General features: G+C 51.3%; 9 non-coding genes across 9 annotated transcripts; all 9 read left to right on the forward strand.

Moving 5' to 3' along the window:
- The first annotated feature begins 1,762 nt into the window (after positions 1-1,762).
- On the forward strand, positions 1,763-1,835 carry TRNAK-CUU (transfer RNA lysine (anticodon CUU)). Its single transcript has one exon. It is a non-coding gene; the product is annotated as a tRNA-Lys (tRNA).
- Positions 1,836-2,076: 241 nt separating this feature from the next.
- TRNAG-UCC (transfer RNA glycine (anticodon UCC)) lies at positions 2,077-2,148 on the forward strand. Its single transcript has one exon. It is a non-coding gene; the product is annotated as a tRNA-Gly (tRNA).
- Positions 2,149-4,003: 1,855 nt separating this feature from the next.
- On the forward strand, positions 4,004-4,076 carry TRNAK-CUU (transfer RNA lysine (anticodon CUU)). The gene has a single exon. It is a non-coding gene; the product is annotated as a tRNA-Lys (tRNA).
- Positions 4,077-4,317: 241 nt separating this feature from the next.
- Positions 4,318-4,389, forward strand: TRNAG-UCC (transfer RNA glycine (anticodon UCC)). Its single transcript has one exon. It is a non-coding gene; the product is annotated as a tRNA-Gly (tRNA).
- A 1,855-nt stretch (positions 4,390-6,244) lies between these two features.
- Positions 6,245-6,317, forward strand: TRNAK-CUU (transfer RNA lysine (anticodon CUU)). Its single transcript has one exon. It is a non-coding gene; the product is annotated as a tRNA-Lys (tRNA).
- Positions 6,318-6,558: 241 nt separating this feature from the next.
- TRNAG-UCC (transfer RNA glycine (anticodon UCC)) lies at positions 6,559-6,630 on the forward strand. Its single transcript has one exon. It is a non-coding gene; the product is annotated as a tRNA-Gly (tRNA).
- A 1,855-nt stretch (positions 6,631-8,485) lies between these two features.
- Positions 8,486-8,558, forward strand: TRNAK-CUU (transfer RNA lysine (anticodon CUU)). Its single transcript has one exon. It is a non-coding gene; the product is annotated as a tRNA-Lys (tRNA).
- Positions 8,559-8,799: 241 nt separating this feature from the next.
- On the forward strand, positions 8,800-8,871 carry TRNAG-UCC (transfer RNA glycine (anticodon UCC)). The gene has a single exon. It is a non-coding gene; the product is annotated as a tRNA-Gly (tRNA).
- Positions 8,872-10,726: 1,855 nt separating this feature from the next.
- On the forward strand, positions 10,727-10,799 carry TRNAK-CUU (transfer RNA lysine (anticodon CUU)). Its single transcript has one exon. It is a non-coding gene; the product is annotated as a tRNA-Lys (tRNA).
- The last annotated feature ends 813 nt before the right edge of the window (positions 10,800-11,612 follow it).

The following is an 11,612-nucleotide window of genomic DNA, read 5'->3' on the forward strand; positions in this document are numbered from 1 at the left end:
CGACAACTGTGGAGACTTTCTTCGGCATTCGAAAAGTCTCTGGCCTTATGCTTTAACTCGCTCAGGAGGTCCAGCATTATCCAGGGCCAAGGTTCAGCCATTTTGACTACTGATTCCCAAAGAGAATCAACTCTGTCACACACAACATTGCTAAGTATCTGGCAACAACGCTAACACCCTTAGCTGGCATCATATTGCACCATTTGCTATTCGGTGACGAAGGCATCGAATAGCAAATGACCCGCTTTGGACTGTGTCTTGCAAGGCAAGGAAAGGGGTGCATTTGGGCAAGGAGGCCTACAGGAAACCTACCCACACACACCGCTATCTGCTTTTTGGCTCACACCACCCACTGGAACCCAAGCTGGGGCTTCTTAGGACTCTGCAATATCGGGCTGACGCGGTAACAACAAAAAGAGTCTACAGACCCTCTCAGGTGTGCTTTGAAAGCTTGTGGCTAGCCAGACTGGGTCTTGGCTAAACATCCACAAGGTCACGAAAACAAACTGGGGAGAAGCAGAACATTTGGAGAAATATAGTCACCCCCGTAAGCCACTGGAGTGTCAGAAAAACTCCGGAGGATCTTTAACAACAATTGCATCGCTGTGTACTTCAAGTCCAGCAATACACTGGGACGGAAGCTTGTACATCGGCACTATCTGCACTGCCCATTTTGAACATCGCTCTAGCTAGCCAAGCGATTTGACAACAATTGTCACCTTTAGCCACGCCGATCTAGGCACCAATAGCTATGCAGGCTTCCTGCCACCAACAATGGGATCATCTAACTTGAACAGGGCGGTTCTACAATTTTCACACCTCCCCCTGTTCTTGGACAATCAACATCGACACATTCACATGGTGATTGTCTTAAGGTGTGACTAGAAGTGCTGCAGTTATCTTCCTGAGCCAAAGAAGTGGCTCGATCAACTATGTAAACCTCTTCAACAAACGGCTAGTACATTTGCAAGGGTCTCCAGTGAACGCTTGTTTGTCTGCTCAGTTGCCGGTCACCTGAAGAGAGCCAAAGGACACGCTTTGTTTTAGCCTTCGGGCCCCACTGAGGTAATGGAGAAAACATGAGCGTCCCTGGGTGGGCTCGAACCACCAACCTTTCGGTTAACAGCCGAACGCGCTAACCGATTGCGCCACAGAGACTGCACGCCGAGGGCCGGCGCACCGGCCGAGGGAGACATGAATAATAAAAACAAAGTTCCTTAAAAGGCTTCCCAATTGCACATTTCTAGAGTGCCTTCTAGAGTGCCTTCTAGTTAAAGGGGGAGAGAGGCAGGGTAAAAGAGGGCATCCTTCGAGCCGGAATCGAACCAGCGACCTAAGGATTACTACGTTGACGCTACAGTCCTCCGCTCTACCAGCTGAGCTATCGAAGGGCCCGCCGGTGGGTCGTAGCCCGTGACTCCTTGCATTCAAAGCCAGCGCTTTGCCCTTTGCGTTAGTCCTTCTGCCTTGAGGGATTGGTCTATGCCGCCTCTGCCTGAAAGGTCAAATGCCTTGGCAGCTGTGATGTGGGAAAGCTCGGCTTCACGTTTTGCACAGCGAGAAAACACAATCGAAGCACCTACCGCGTTTTGTTGGGAGCCCAAAAACCACAGCAGCAACGGTGATGTACCTCCCTGACAGCAAGTAAGCGCAGGAGTGTTTGGAAGCGCATTGCGTCTATCAAAACAAATTGGGCCGAAAGTTAGCAAAAAGTGTTTGGCGTCAGTTGGTAGCAAGAGGCCACACGGGAGGCAGCGTCTTAGCCCGGCTAGCTCAGTCGGTAGAGCATGAGACTCTTAATCTCAGGGTCGTGGGTTCGAGCCCCACGTTGGGCGTATGGCATCGCAACGTTTTGGCCCAGTCAGTGGCATTCATGCGCACTGCACGGCCCCACCTTTACCATATCGACTGGCTTCTCTTCCATTCCCTCTACAAACGGGGAAATGTTTCGAGCTTATCTTTCTAGTGGTCAATTCGTATGGCAGCAAGTTGACCTTGCGCTGGGGCGTGGTTCTTATCAGCGCCACGTGTGACACGAATTGGATAGAGATAGTGGCACAGGCCCCGGACAGCCTTGCGTTGGTGGTATAGTGGTGAGCATAGCTGCCTTCCAAGCAGTTGACCCGGGTTCGATTCCCGGCCAACGCACTCCTATCCCTTTTTGGCCTTGCAAAGCGGCCCTAAGCAAAGACCCAAGTCATCCAGGTCCTTGAAGAAAGCTCCTAAGATATCCTGGCTTAGCGACAACTGTGGAGACTTTCTTCGGCATTCGAAAAGTCTCTGGCCTTATGCTTTAACTCGCTCAGGAGGTCCAGCATTATCCAGGGCCAAGGTTCAGCCATTTTGACTACTGATTCCCAAAGAGAATCAACTCTGTCACACACAACATTGCTAAGTATCTGGCAACAACGCTAACACCCTTAGCTGGCATCATATTGCACCATTTGCTATTCGGTGACGAAGGCATCGAATAGCAAATGACCCGCTTTGGACTGTGTCTTGCAAGGCAAGGAAAGGGGTGCATTTGGGCAAGGAGGCCTACAGGAAACCTACCCACACACACCGCTATCTGCTTTTTGGCTCACACCACCCACTGGAACCCAAGCTGGGGCTTCTTAGGACTCTGCAATATCGGGCTGACGCGGTAACAACAAAAAGAGTCTACAGACCCTCTCAGGTGTGCTTTGAAAGCTTGTGGCTAGCCAGACTGGGTCTTGGCTAAACATCCACAAGGTCACGAAAACAAACTGGGGAGAAGCAGAACATTTGGAGAAATATAGTCACCCCCGTAAGCCACTGGAGTGTCAGAAAAACTCCGGAGGATCTTTAACAACAATTGCATCGCTGTGTACTTCAAGTCCAGCAATACACTGGGACGGAAGCTTGTACATCGGCACTATCTGCACTGCCCATTTTGAACATCGCTCTAGCTAGCCAAGCGATTTGACAACAATTGTCACCTTTAGCCACGCCGATCTAGGCACCAATAGCTATGCAGGCTTCCTGCCACCAACAATGGGATCATCTAACTTGAACAGGGCGGTTCTACAATTTTCACACCTCCCCCTGTTCTTGGACAATCAACATCGACACATTCACATGGTGATTGTCTTAAGGTGTGACTAGAAGTGCTGCAGTTATCTTCCTGAGCCAAAGAAGTGGCTCGATCAACTATGTAAACCTCTTCAACAAACGGCTAGTACATTTGCAAGGGTCTCCAGTGAACGCTTGTTTGTCTGCTCAGTTGCCGGTCACCTGAAGAGAGCCAAAGGACACGCTTTGTTTTAGCCTTCGGGCCCCACTGAGGTAATGGAGAAAACATGAGCGTCCCTGGGTGGGCTCGAACCACCAACCTTTCGGTTAACAGCCGAACGCGCTAACCGATTGCGCCACAGAGACTGCACGCCGAGGGCCGGCGCACCGGCCGAGGGAGACATGAATAATAAAAACAAAGTTCCTTAAAAGGCTTCCCAATTGCACATTTCTAGAGTGCCTTCTAGAGTGCCTTCTAGTTAAAGGGGGAGAGAGGCAGGGTAAAAGAGGGCATCCTTCGAGCCGGAATCGAACCAGCGACCTAAGGATTACTACGTTGACGCTACAGTCCTCCGCTCTACCAGCTGAGCTATCGAAGGGGCCGCCGGTGGGTCGTAGCCCGTGACTCCTTGCATTCAAAGCCAGCGCTTTGCCCTTTGCGTTAGTCCTTCTGCCTTGAGGGATTGGTCTATGCCGCCTCTGCCTGAAAGGTCAAATGCCTTGGCAGCTGTGATGTGGGAAAGCTCGGCTTCACGTTTTGCACAGCGAGAAAACACAATCGAAGCACCTACCGCGTTTTGTTGGGAGCCCAAAAACCACAGCAGCAACGGTGATGTACCTCCCTGACAGCAAGTAAGCGCAGGAGTGTTTGGAAGCGCATTGCGTCTATCAAAACAAATTGGGCCGAAAGTTAGCAAAAAGTGTTTGGCGTCAGTTGGTAGCAAGAGGCCACACGGGAGGCAGCGTCTTAGCCCGGCTAGCTCAGTCGGTAGAGCATGAGACTCTTAATCTCAGGGTCGTGGGTTCGAGCCCCACGTTGGGCGTATGGCATCGCAACGTTTTGGCCCAGTCAGTGGCATTCATGCGCACTGCACGGCCCCACCTTTACCATATCGACTGGCTTCTCTTCCATTCCCTCTACAAACGGGGAAATGTTTCGAGCTTATCTTTCTAGTGGTCAATTCGTATGGCAGCAAGTTGACCTTGCGCTGGGGCGTGGTTCTTATCAGCGCCACGTGTGACACGAATTGGATAGAGATAGTGGCACAGGCCCCGGACAGCCTTGCGTTGGTGGTATAGTGGTGAGCATAGCTGCCTTCCAAGCAGTTGACCCGGGTTCGATTCCCGGCCAACGCACTCCTATCCCTTTTTGGCCTTGCAAAGCGGCCCTAAGCAAAGACCCAAGTCATCCAGGTCCTTGAAGAAAGCTCCTAAGATATCCTGGCTTAGCGACAACTGTGGAGACTTTCTTCGGCATTCGAAAAGTCTCTGGCCTTATGCTTTAACTCGCTCAGGAGGTCCAGCATTATCCAGGGCCAAGGTTCAGCCATTTTGACTACTGATTCCCAAAGAGAATCAACTCTGTCACACACAACATTGCTAAGTATCTGGCAACAACGCTAACACCCTTAGCTGGCATCATATTGCACCATTTGCTATTCGGTGACGAAGGCATCGAATAGCAAATGACCCGCTTTGGACTGTGTCTTGCAAGGCAAGGAAAGGGGTGCATTTGGGCAAGGAGGCCTACAGGAAACCTACCCACACACACCGCTATCTGCTTTTTGGCTCACACCACCCACTGGAACCCAAGCTGGGGCTTCTTAGGACTCTGCAATATCGGGCTGACGCGGTAACAACAAAAAGAGTCTACAGACCCTCTCAGGTGTGCTTTGAAAGCTTGTGGCTAGCCAGACTGGGTCTTGGCTAAACATCCACAAGGTCACGAAAACAAACTGGGGAGAAGCAGAACATTTGGAGAAATATAGTCACCCCCGTAAGCCACTGGAGTGTCAGAAAAACTCCGGAGGATCTTTAACAACAATTGCATCGCTGTGTACTTCAAGTCCAGCAATACACTGGGACGGAAGCTTGTACATCGGCACTATCTGCACTGCCCATTTTGAACATCGCTCTAGCTAGCCAAGCGATTTGACAACAATTGTCACCTTTAGCCACGCCGATCTAGGCACCAATAGCTATGCAGGCTTCCTGCCACCAACAATGGGATCATCTAACTTGAACAGGGCGGTTCTACAATTTTCACACCTCCCCCTGTTCTTGGACAATCAACATCGACACATTCACATGGTGATTGTCTTAAGGTGTGACTAGAAGTGCTGCAGTTATCTTCCTGAGCCAAAGAAGTGGCTCGATCAACTATGTAAACCTCTTCAACAAACGGCTAGTACATTTGCAAGGGTCTCCAGTGAACGCTTGTTTGTCTGCTCAGTTGCCGGTCACCTGAAGAGAGCCAAAGGACACGCTTTGTTTTAGCCTTCGGGCCCCACTGAGGTAATGGAGAAAACATGAGCGTCCCTGGGTGGGCTCGAACCACCAACCTTTCGGTTAACAGCCGAACGCGCTAACCGATTGCGCCACAGAGACTGCACGCCGAGGGCCGGCGCACCGGCCGAGGGAGACATGAATAATAAAAACAAAGTTCCTTAAAAGGCTTCCCAATTGCACATTTCTAGAGTGCCTTCTAGAGTGCCTTCTAGTTAAAGGGGGAGAGAGGCAGGGTAAAAGAGGGCATCCTTCGAGCCGGAATCGAACCAGCGACCTAAGGATTACTACGTTGACGCTACAGTCCTCCGCTCTACCAGCTGAGCTATCGAAGGGGCCGCCGGTGGGTCGTAGCCCGTGACTCCTTGCATTCAAAGCCAGCGCTTTGCCCTTTGCGTTAGTCCTTCTGCCTTGAGGGATTGGTCTATGCCGCCTCTGCCTGAAAGGTCAAATGCCTTGGCAGCTGTGATGTGGGAAAGCTCGGCTTCACGTTTTGCACAGCGAGAAAACACAATCGAAGCACCTACCGCGTTTTGTTGGGAGCCCAAAAACCACAGCAGCAACGGTGATGTACCTCCCTGACAGCAAGTAAGCGCAGGAGTGTTTGGAAGCGCATTGCGTCTATCAAAACAAATTGGGCCGAAAGTTAGCAAAAAGTGTTTGGCGTCAGTTGGTAGCAAGAGGCCACACGGGAGGCAGCGTCTTAGCCCGGCTAGCTCAGTCGGTAGAGCATGAGACTCTTAATCTCAGGGTCGTGGGTTCGAGCCCCACGTTGGGCGTATGGCATCGCAACGTTTTGGCCCAGTCAGTGGCATTCATGCGCACTGCACGGCCCCACCTTTACCATATCGACTGGCTTCTCTTCCATTCCCTCTACAAACGGGGAAATGTTTCGAGCTTATCTTTCTAGTGGTCAATTCGTATGGCAGCAAGTTGACCTTGCGCTGGGGCGTGGTTCTTATCAGCGCCACGTGTGACACGAATTGGATAGAGATAGTGGCACAGGCCCCGGACAGCCTTGCGTTGGTGGTATAGTGGTGAGCATAGCTGCCTTCCAAGCAGTTGACCCGGGTTCGATTCCCGGCCAACGCACTCCTATCCCTTTTTGGCCTTGCAAAGCGGCCCTAAGCAAAGACCCAAGTCATCCAGGTCCTTGAAGAAAGCTCCTAAGATATCCTGGCTTAGCGACAACTGTGGAGACTTTCTTCGGCATTCGAAAAGTCTCTGGCCTTATGCTTTAACTCGCTCAGGAGGTCCAGCATTATCCAGGGCCAAGGTTCAGCCATTTTGACTACTGATTCCCAAAGAGAATCAACTCTGTCACACACAACATTGCTAAGTATCTGGCAACAACGCTAACACCCTTAGCTGGCATCATATTGCACCATTTGCTATTCGGTGACGAAGGCATCGAATAGCAAATGACCCGCTTTGGACTGTGTCTTGCAAGGCAAGGAAAGGGGTGCATTTGGGCAAGGAGGCCTACAGGAAACCTACCCACACACACCGCTATCTGCTTTTTGGCTCACACCACCCACTGGAACCCAAGCTGGGGCTTCTTAGGACTCTGCAATATCGGGCTGACGCGGTAACAACAAAAAGAGTCTACAGACCCTCTCAGGTGTGCTTTGAAAGCTTGTGGCTAGCCAGACTGGGTCTTGGCTAAACATCCACAAGGTCACGAAAACAAACTGGGGAGAAGCAGAACATTTGGAGAAATATAGTCACCCCCGTAAGCCACTGGAGTGTCAGAAAAACTCCGGAGGATCTTTAACAACAATTGCATCGCTGTGTACTTCAAGTCCAGCAATACACTGGGACGGAAGCTTGTACATCGGCACTATCTGCACTGCCCATTTTGAACATCGCTCTAGCTAGCCAAGCGATTTGACAACAATTGTCACCTTTAGCCACGCCGATCTAGGCACCAATAGCTATGCAGGCTTCCTGCCACCAACAATGGGATCATCTAACTTGAACAGGGCGGTTCTACAATTTTCACACCTCCCCCTGTTCTTGGACAATCAACATCGACACATTCACATGGTGATTGTCTTAAGGTGTGACTAGAAGTGCTGCAGTTATCTTCCTGAGCCAAAGAAGTGGCTCGATCAACTATGTAAACCTCTTCAACAAACGGCTAGTACATTTGCAAGGGTCTCCAGTGAACGCTTGTTTGTCTGCTCAGTTGCCGGTCACCTGAAGAGAGCCAAAGGACACGCTTTGTTTTAGCCTTCGGGCCCCACTGAGGTAATGGAGAAAACATGAGCGTCCCTGGGTGGGCTCGAACCACCAACCTTTCGGTTAACAGCCGAACGCGCTAACCGATTGCGCCACAGAGACTGCACGCCGAGGGCCGGCGCACCGGCCGAGGGAGACATGAATAATAAAAACAAAGTTCCTTAAAAGGCTTCCCAATTGCACATTTCTAGAGTGCCTTCTAGAGTGCCTTCTAGTTAAAGGGGGAGAGAGGCAGGGTAAAAGAGGGCATCCTTCGAGCCGGAATCGAACCAGCGACCTAAGGATTACTACGTTGACGCTACAGTCCTCCGCTCTACCAGCTGAGCTATCGAAGGGGCCGCCGGTGGGTCGTAGCCCGTGACTCCTTGCATTCAAAGCCAGCGCTTTGCCCTTTGCGTTAGTCCTTCTGCCTTGAGGGATTGGTCTATGCCGCCTCTGCCTGAAAGGTCAAATGCCTTGGCAGCTGTGATGTGGGAAAGCTCGGCTTCACGTTTTGCACAGCGAGAAAACACAATCGAAGCACCTACCGCGTTTTGTTGGGAGCCCAAAAACCACAGCAGCAACGGTGATGTACCTCCCTGACAGCAAGTAAGCGCAGGAGTGTTTGGAAGCGCATTGCGTCTATCAAAACAAATTGGGCCGAAAGTTAGCAAAAAGTGTTTGGCGTCAGTTGGTAGCAAGAGGCCACACGGGAGGCAGCGTCTTAGCCCGGCTAGCTCAGTCGGTAGAGCATGAGACTCTTAATCTCAGGGTCGTGGGTTCGAGCCCCACGTTGGGCGTATGGCATCGCAACGTTTTGGCCCAGTCAGTGGCATTCATGCGCACTGCACGGCCCCACCTTTACCATATCGACTGGCTTCTCTTCCATTCCCTCTACAAACGGGGAAATGTTTCGAGCTTATCTTTCTAGTGGTCAATTCGTATGGCAGCAAGTTGACCTTGCGCTGGGGCGTGGTTCTTATCAGCGCCACGTGTGACACGAATTGGATAGAGATAGTGGCACAGGCCCCGGACAGCCTTGCGTTGGTGGTATAGTGGTGAGCATAGCTGCCTTCCAAGCAGTTGACCCGGGTTCGATTCCCGGCCAACGCACTCCTATCCCTTTTTGGCCTTGCAAAGCGGCCCTAAGCAAAGACCCAAGTCATCCAGGTCCTTGAAGAAAGCTCCTAAGATATCCTGGCTTAGCGACAACTGTGGAGACTTTCTTCGGCATTCGAAAAGTCTCTGGCCTTATGCTTTAACTCGCTCAGGAGGTCCAGCATTATCCAGGGCCAAGGTTCAGCCATTTTGACTACTGATTCCCAAAGAGAATCAACTCTGTCACACACAACATTGCTAAGTATCTGGCAACAACGCTAACACCCTTAGCTGGCATCATATTGCACCATTTGCTATTCGGTGACGAAGGCATCGAATAGCAAATGACCCGCTTTGGACTGTGTCTTGCAAGGCAAGGAAAGGGGTGCATTTGGGCAAGGAGGCCTACAGGAAACCTACCCACACACACCGCTATCTGCTTTTTGGCTCACACCACCCACTGGAACCCAAGCTGGGGCTTCTTAGGACTCTGCAATATCGGCTGACGCGGTAACAACAAAAAGAGTCTACAGACCCTCTCAGGTGTGCTTTGAAAGCTTGTGGCTAGCCAGACTGGGTCTTGGCTAAACATCCACAAGGTCACGAAAACAAACTGGGGAGAAGCAGAACATTTGGAGAAATATAGTCACCCCCGTAAGCCACTGGAGTGTCAGAAAAACTCCGGAGGATCTTTAACAACAATTGCATCGCTGTGTACTTCAAGTCCAGCAATACACTGGGACGGAAGCTTGTACATCGGCACTATCTGCACTGCCCATTTTGAACATCGCTCTAGCTAGCCAAGCGATTTGACAACAATTGTCACCTTTAGCCACGCCGATCTAGGCACCAATAGCTATGCAGGCTTCCTGCCACCAACAATGGGATCATCTAACTTGAACAGGGCGGTTCTACAATTTTCACACCTCCCCCTGTTCTTGGACAATCAACATCGACACATTCACATGGTGATTGTCTTAAGGTGTGACTAGAAGTGCTGCAGTTATCTTCCTGAGCCAAAGAAGTGGCTCGATCAACTATGTAAACCTCTTCAACAAACGGCTAGTACATTTGCAAGGGTCTCCAGTGAACGCTTGTTTGTCTGCTCAGTTGCCGGTCACCTGAAGAGAGCCAAAGGACACGCTTTGTTTTAGCCTTCGGGCCCCACTGAGGTAATGGAGAAAACATGAGCGTCCCTGGGTGGGCTCGAACCACCAACCTTTCGGTTAACAGCCGAACGCGCTAACCGATTGCGCCACAGAGACTGCACGCCGAGGGCCGGCGCACCGGCCGAGGGAGACATGAATAATAAAAACAAAGTTCCTTAAAAGGCTTCCCAATTGCACATTTCTAGAGTGCCTTCTAGAGTGCCTTCTAGTTAAAGGGGGAGAGAGGCAGGGTAAAAGAGGGCATCCTTCGAGCCGGAATCGAACCAGCGACCTAAGGATTACTACGTTGACGCTACAGTCCTCCGCTCTACCAGCTGAGCTATCGAAGGGGCCGCCGGTGGGTCGTAGCCCGTGACTCCTTGCATTCAAAGCCAGCGCTTTGCCCTTTGCGTTAGTCCCTTCTGCCTTGAGGGATTGGTCTATGCCGCCTCTGCCTGAAAGGTCAAATGCCTTGGCAGCTGTGATGTGGGAAAGCTCGGCTTCACGTTTTGCACAGCGAGAAAACACAATCGAAGCACCTACCGCGTTTTGTTGGGAGCCCAAAAACCACAGCAGCAACGGTGATGTACCTCCCTGACAGCAAGTAAGCGCAGGAGTGTTTGGAAGCGCATTGCGTCTATCAAAACAAATTGGGCCGAAAGTTAGCAAAAAGTGTTTGGCGTCAGTTGGTAGCAAGAGGCCACACGGGAGGCAGCGTCTTAGCCCGGCTAGCTCAGTCGGTAGAGCATGAGACTCTTAATCTCAGGGTCGTGGGTTCGAGCCCCACGTTGGGCGTATGGCATCGCAACGTTTTGGCCCAGTCAGTGGCATTCATGCGCACTGCACGGCCCCACCTTTACCATATCGACTGGCTTCTCTTCCATTCCCTCTACAAACGGGGAAATGTTTCGAGCTTATCTTTCTAGTGGTCAATTCGTATGGCAGCAAGTTGACCTTGCGCTGGGGCGTGGTTCTTATCAGCGCCACGTGTGACACGAATTGGATAGAGATAGTGGCACAGGCCCCGGACAGCCTTGCGTTGGTGGTATAGTGGTGAGCATAGCTGCCTTCCAAGCAGTTGACCCCGGGTTCGATTCCCGGCCAACGCACTCCTATCCCTTTTTGGCCTTGCAAAGCGGCCCTAAGCAAAGACCCAAGTCATCCAGGTCCTTGAAGAAAGCTCCTAAGATATCCTGGCTTAGCGACAACTGTGGAGACTTTCTTCGGCATTCGAAAAGTCTCTGGCCTTATGCTTTAACTCGCTCAGGAGGTCCAGCATTATCCAGGGCCAAGGTTCAGCCATTTTGACTACTGATTCCCAAAGAGAATCAACTCTGTCACACACAACATTGCTAAGTATCTGGCAACAACGCTAACACCCTTAGCTGGCATCATATTGCACCATTTGCTATTCGGTGACGAAGGCATCGAATAGCAAATGACCCGCTTTGGACTGTGTCTTGCAAGGCAAGGAAAGGGGTGCATTTGGGCAAGGAGGCCTACAGGAAACCTACCCACACACACCGCTATCTGCTTTTTGGCTCACACCACCCACTGGAACCCAAGCTGGGGCTTCTTAGGACTCTGCAATATCGGGCTGACGCGGTA

The sequence above is a fragment of the Aquarana catesbeiana genome, unplaced genomic scaffold (assembly GCF_042186555.1).
Source record: "Aquarana catesbeiana isolate 2022-GZ unplaced genomic scaffold, ASM4218655v1 unanchor86, whole genome shotgun sequence".
In the NCBI taxonomy this organism is placed as follows: Eukaryota; Metazoa; Chordata; class Amphibia; order Anura; family Ranidae; genus Aquarana; species Aquarana catesbeiana.